The sequence below is a fragment of the Tyto alba genome, unplaced genomic scaffold (assembly GCF_018691265.1).
Source record: "Tyto alba isolate M040663 unplaced genomic scaffold, T.alba_DEE_v4.0 Super-Scaffold_38, whole genome shotgun sequence".
NCBI classification, from domain to species: Eukaryota; Metazoa; Chordata; class Aves; order Strigiformes; family Tytonidae; genus Tyto; species Tyto alba.
Window position 1 is genome coordinate 20,142,191 of NW_024881313.1, and position 6,849 is coordinate 20,149,039.

Sequence of the window (6,849 nt, forward strand, 5' to 3'; positions counted from 1 at the left end):
ACTTCTTGTATGAAATGGAATTCTAGATATATATATTAAAAAAAAAAAAAAAAGTACCTTTTTACCAAAAGTACACTTTGGACACAGAAGGGACACTGTTTTTCTCTGACTAACCCAGAGGAGGTACTATACCATATCTGCCCCGCTAGCGTCTATCCATTTGGCACTTAAAGCTGCCTTTTCTCTGATGAACAAAATCAAACTAATCTCAAAACAATTGTTCTCAGCTTATTTGTAGTTCACAAGCTACTGTTGCTATTTATCTGAAGAAAGATTTATACAAAACATTGCAGTCTGTTCCAAATATGAAAATATTTGGAAAATTTTGGGTCTAACTGTATTTTTATAAAGACACAAGCTATACATGTGAATGTGTTAATTCTGTGTGTATGTGTAATGTCAGTTATATTCTCATGTGCTTGCCACCTTTCAAAATACTTGGGGGAAAAAAAGTATTTACTCAGAATTGTTGGGCAATGTCAGAGGAGTTTCAAGATGAATGGTGTGCAGTGAGGACAAAGACAAAGGTGTGAGGAAGTGCAGGGAAGCAACAGTAGTGCTAGGATGCAGTTACTCAATGATGAGCAGTGCTGCACATGAAGAAAATATGCTTTTCTTACTCATCTATTTCTGCCATTGCTTCTTGCTTTATATTTCCTCAGTTCATCCTTTTGATCACTCCTTCCACTTCTCTCTTTGCACGTTTAGCAGAATTCAGGCTGGCTAGTTCTGTTTCATTCTCTAATTAAAACGTGGAGTTTCTGCCAGATGGAATGAGTCTGGAAGCAGAAAACCTAGCACAAAGTAGCAGCAGTGCAGCCAAAGATCTTGCAGTTGAAGTGGTAGACTAGAATTAGTGCTCTGTTCACAGGTAGAGGCAATGTTAATTTTGCAAAGACAGCAAAATAGCTCTCCTCCTGTCCCTGCTAAATCTTTCCGTCATGATTTTACAAAGCCCAGTGTCATCATATTTAATCATGGAACAGTTCAATCTTCAGCTGGGCAGCACATGGGCAGAATTTAAAATTATTTTTTTTAAAATACTTTGAAATATGCACAAGAGGAAAAAATTCTTATATAAATGCAAATGGGGATCTATAATTCTCTCTTTATGTTTCATGGTCTCATATTTTTTTTATTTCCCTTTATATATTTAAAAAAAAAAATACATTATTACTATTGACAAGAGTATTTTCTAATAATTAGCACTTAATTTTTATGTCCACAATGAAAGTTACTGCTGGCCAGGCTTCATTTGGCCAGGCTTCATTAGAGGTGGGATTGACTTGTATGGTCTCAGAGGTCTCATCCTCAGTACTGAAAAAGCAAAGAAGTGGTAAACAGTGTAGGGCACCTGGGGAGAGAGTGATGTCTATAAGACCATAACTTCTTTCAGCTCTTCTGTAAGAATATTTTTTAATGAAATGTTGAGCAAGAACTTGAAACTCACTTTCTATCTGTTTCTGCAGTGCATCTTTCACAACTCGTTGAGAAGAGACTTCTATGTACAAGTTGTACCAATGAGTTTAAAAGATAAAACTTTAGACATCTGTCAGGGTGGGCAGGAGCAGTTGTGACCTAGCTCAGCTCTGTTCTGAGTCTGTAGGGCAAGATCCCATTCTGCTCTCAAAGCTGCTCAGATATATGTACTAGCATAGGATTGTGTCAAAACCTTCAAGACGTGAACGTGCTTTCTAAGAAAGCTGACCTGTAGATCTTCACACCCTGAATGTGTAGGTACACCCTTACCGTGGCTGGATTGTCCAGCCCTCAGAATTGGTCCCCCAAGCCCTATGCAGAGGCTTCTGCGCTGTACGGTGGCCTGTGGTACCAGTCACTGTATCCACAAAAGATGAGATGGATCTGCCTCCAGAGATGACTTTGGTCTCGCTGCACTGTTCTCCAGAAATGGCCACAATTACCAGTGAAGACATTGGAAGCTGAAATAAAAGGTATAAAGATAAAACGTGAAAGTATTGGTTACATTTATCAGATGTAACCACTGACCTTTTGGAATTAAATGAATAAAAAGGCACAGTTGGTCAGGAAAATTTCTACTGAGTTCTGCCAAAGAATCTCAGAAAACATGTTTCAAAATTAGTACTGTTAAAACTAATAGCTACTTAAGAAAATCTTGGTAACTGGCTAATACTAGTCAAAATCTTCTATGACAGTTTTTAGAAAAATATGGTTGTTTTCTTTACAAAACAAAACTCCAGTTTCTGACCTCTTATTTTTCAAGGTTGCACTTTTTAAGCAGTGTTTTCACTGAACCATTTGAGTGCTTATAATTTTTCCATCAGCTTCTCCCACATCCTGTTGGAGGTTTTACTCCATTCTGCAGACAACAGAACTAGAGCAGAAAGGTCACTAGTTTGACCAGAGTCAAAAAGGAAGTTGCTGTCAGATATTAGGCTTGGAGATTTGTTCTTCTAATCCCATGTTGAGAAAATGGGGTTTTGGTGAAGTTTTAAAGTTTGACAACAATATATTTTCAGTCACCACTAATACGTGAAACTCCAGGGTTGGGAAAAAGTTTGAATGCATTTTTTAAAAATGGCATAACTAGAAATCTGGTATAGATTTCAGCTGAGTACACTGCAGTTAGATATAAGTTGAAGAAACCAATTGAAAGAATAATGTGGAAACTTGTAGGAAAATATGAATGGATAGTTTTTTATTTTCTGAAAAGTTATATATATATATGGATATAAAATTTGTCTTACATGTAAAGGAAATTGATGCAGGTACATATTGTACTCTGTCCAGTGAATAGTTAACAACATTAGTATTGATCCTACAAAGGCCCAAACACTGTTCTTAGTCCTACTTTTCCCATTCAACAGTTGCTCTTGGATTTAGCACTTTTCAAAGATGAACACAAACTCTTAAAATATTTTCCCTTTGCCCTTTTATCAGTAAACTGCAAGACAGCAGCTTATTGATAGAATCCGTTTTCAGTTTAGTAGGAAATGTAATATACTTCTGCTCTGGAAGAAAATTGGGAAGTAGTTACTGTAGAATTAAATCCTATTGTTTCTGTGAAAATAAACACAATATAAGAAGTGTTTGGGGACTTGTGGTAGGATGCATAATCCAACAGTGCTAATTCTTCTTTATAGAACTAACTAATTAGGAGTTAATGAACAAAATCCTGGACTGCTTGCAATTCCACACAGATTCTTTGCAAGTGTTATAGACAGTTTCTTTTGCTTCTTGTGAATCTTTTTATCTTTTTGCTTTGCTTTTTAGCTGCAACAAAAATGGGATCTTACATTAACATGAATTGCGTATATCTGGACAATAAGCAATTAAATTCAGTACCTACTTAATTCAGTTCCTGGTCTGATTGTCTCTTCTGTGCAGTCAAGACTGTTTCTGCTAGTGTCTATGTGGATTCATAAATATTTCTAAAGAAGAAGAAAAATGTTTAACTATATATGAGTTGAAATAAGGAAGGGACAAAAGTACTTTCATCTAAGGTCAGATCATTTGTGCCTCATGAGAATCTGTGTCTGCTTTCTGCTGTGTTTTGAGTTTTTTAATTGTGCTGAAAAATTACCAGACAAGGGGCCCATGTGTGAGCCATGGGCTTTACATTCCAACCATTATTTTTTTTTTTTCCGGTTGTTCTATTGACTTCTTGTCAGCTGGGATTTCTCAGTACTGAACACGAACTCTCTAAGATTCCTGGGCAGAGACTATATTGGTGACAAAGCAGTAAACCATGGCATACTGCTGTGCCCAGTTTTCACTCTGCCAGGATTTCTGGCTTAAGCCAAAGACTCAGACTCTCCCAACCAATTATAAGGTATAGACACAGTTTTAGATTATAAGTTGTTCAATACACTTATGCAACAAGTAAAAATTAGCCATTGAACCTATAAATCTGCTTTAATATACATAGTAATGAATTCAGGATTATTGAAAAAAAATACTTGCAAGATTCATAAGTATTTGATTGCTTTGAAGCACAGATGTCAGTGGCTTTAAAAATAAAGCATAGTACTGGAATAAGAGAATTTAATATTGCTAAAATTATGCTAAAATGCCATTGGAACTTCAGGCAAAGCAGATCTAACTTAGGCTAGTCAATCTATTTCATTTCAAAGGAGCAGAGCAATAAAACCCGTGAAGTGGGCATTACCTGAAGGTAATTGACTGCATCTATGAGTTAAATGTTCCAAGGAAAAGAGAAGACTGCTTCTAGCTGGCAAGGTCAATTATCCCCTCACTGTGACCTTTTTGGGTGGTACTGACATTATGAAAACATCCAAAAACATTAAATAAAACTTTTGAGAGCAGAATAATGTTTATTTTTAAATAAAATTCCTATTGACTATTTTTAAAAACACAGAGATTAAAGAAATTTCCATTGGAGTAATGCACAGAAATAGTACTAATTCTATGGATATACACACTTCACTTCCAAGTAGTACTTACGTATCTGTTATCAGTTGTGTTTGGGTGGAATCTTATGGGATTTTTGCATTTTGTTTGTTTAAAAAACATTGACTGTAAAATGCCATTGTGTGATATATGGAGTAGTTAAAGGTTGGTGTACAGTTTTTGTACCTGAGCATCTCTGTAAGCCCTATTTCTATCATGGTTGGAATTTTGATGAAGTAGAAACAAACTAAATGTATGTGGGCCAAATCAGGCAGTGCTGAACGAAATAGGGGTATGGTAAACGGTCAGTCCACTGGTCCAGAAGCCAGTAGGCAGTGTTCTTTTTCTGTTTTGCTTCAGGTGTCTAAGCTCAGCTGGTGAGTGCCACACACAACAAAAGCCTCACATGCTTTCTGTGCCTGAGGAGCATGAAGTAGATGGGTGCTCTCAGGTCCTCTCTCTGGATCTTCCCCTAGGATCTTCCCCCAGGAACATCCTCAAACTCTTCCCATAGCTGTTTTTGCTTGATGCCCCTCTTATGGGATTCCCAATGCTGAAGCATAGACCATGGTGCATCTTTTACTCTGAGAAATTTTTTTTTCCTCCCTTTGGTAATACTCTATATAGGTTCTACCTTTTCCCTTGCCTTAGTTTCCTGTTCATTTATTTCATAAACTTCTTCAGTTGGGAATAAAATCCTTATTATAACATTTGAGTCCATTTTCCTGCAGATTTTCTCTCCAGAGTAAGAATCACCGTGTCCTGATAATAACATATTGTTCATCTGTGTCCAATTTGAAATTAATATTCTGCTTTCTTTAAAATTGATAGCCCATTCACTTTTTACTGCAATGTTGTTCGTTCCTTCCAATATGTTACTAATGCTGTTTATACTCTCCTAATGTTTGCATTTCCTTGTGAAATCGTGGGATCCGCTCTATTGTCTTACTTTTATTTTGAAGTAGTGTACATATTTTCTTGGTTTGTGAGCCTGCTGCACAATTTAAAGTTCTGTGCAACTTTCTGACTTGTTTTGATTACAGTGTTAACCTTTGTGAGGCCTTCTGCTCCTCTCTCATTTTTGAGGGTTTTGTCATGTTTGTAGTGCTGTAGGTTGCTCTGTACATTGTAAGCTTCATTTCTAGTTGACTAGACTGGGAAATTTATTATTTATTTGAAGAGTAATTCTGGATCTAGTTCTTTAACATTTTGTCCCACACTCATTTTTTAATGATCCCTTCTAGATTAACTTTAAAAATTATAAGTTTATCTTTTCAGTCTTTATAAGGAGACTTCTTCTACCTTGGCTTATTCTTCATACTATCAATTTTAAAGTGTGCTTAAGCTATTTCAGAACTAGTTGTTTGAAACAGTGATGTTAACATCCTCCTTTGGCTCTTCCTGAAGGAAGTGAGGTAGAGAGATGCAGGAAAAAAAGCAACCACTTTGCAAATGCAAAATTGTCCCTTCTTCCTCCCCCCCACAATGCACAAACAGGTGAATGACGTAGGAAACCTCTTGCATTTAAACATGTGAGAAATCTCATCAATGTAAATTGTGCTTTGGAAGAACAGACAACACAATCAAAAGCTATTAAATTCTTTTTACTTCCCAAAACAACCCTCAAAACAGATCTTAAAAAATGTATAAGTACATTTCTCAGCAATGTCTCAAATTTAGGCTCCATGTAAAAACACGGTGGAAAAAACAAGCATTTGCTGTCATTTTCTCAAAGCTCACTGGAAGCTACTGTTCAATTCAAATTCTAAGTCTGGAATTCGTGTGGAAAATAGATGTAAAATACAAACCCTGGTGTTTACTAAACAACCAAAAGCCTCACAAAACCTTCCCACCCCTGATCTTTTTCATAAAAAAGCTCAGCTTTTCCACAGCCTAATATAAAGCTCTATGACAGCCAAAGTATTCACTCTGGTTTATTCTTTGTTATAGAAAAAACTTTAATTTGGCCTCTAGGAGATTTGAACTTGCAGTGGAGAGCTGTCACATTCACTCTGATTCTATGTGCCAATCTGCTAACTCTCACAGCCATTCGGTGCTTTATATTGTTTATAAATAACCTTAAAATGATTTCTGCTGCACTGCATCAGGTTTTTGAAGCATATAGCATAATAGGACAATCAAACATCATGGAGATCCAAGTTTTATCAATAGTACTTTGAATTCAATAACCAGCTCTAGTTCAGAGATCTTGTGCTTCTCTTATTTAAATCTTTGCCCTTGTTGAGATGATGAAACCAATGCAGTCAAAGGAAATGAGGGTGGGATTGGAGCTGGGGAGTGTGTGACAAAAGAGGAAGCTTTAGGTACAGTAAAGCTACACAAGGTGGTATTCTGTAGATAGTATGCAAAAAAAAGAAGGGAAGACTGAACTCTGACCTCTTTCTGTTCATTGTCATTCTCTGAATGTTTTCAATGATTCCTTTTGTTTCTGTCCTTTTC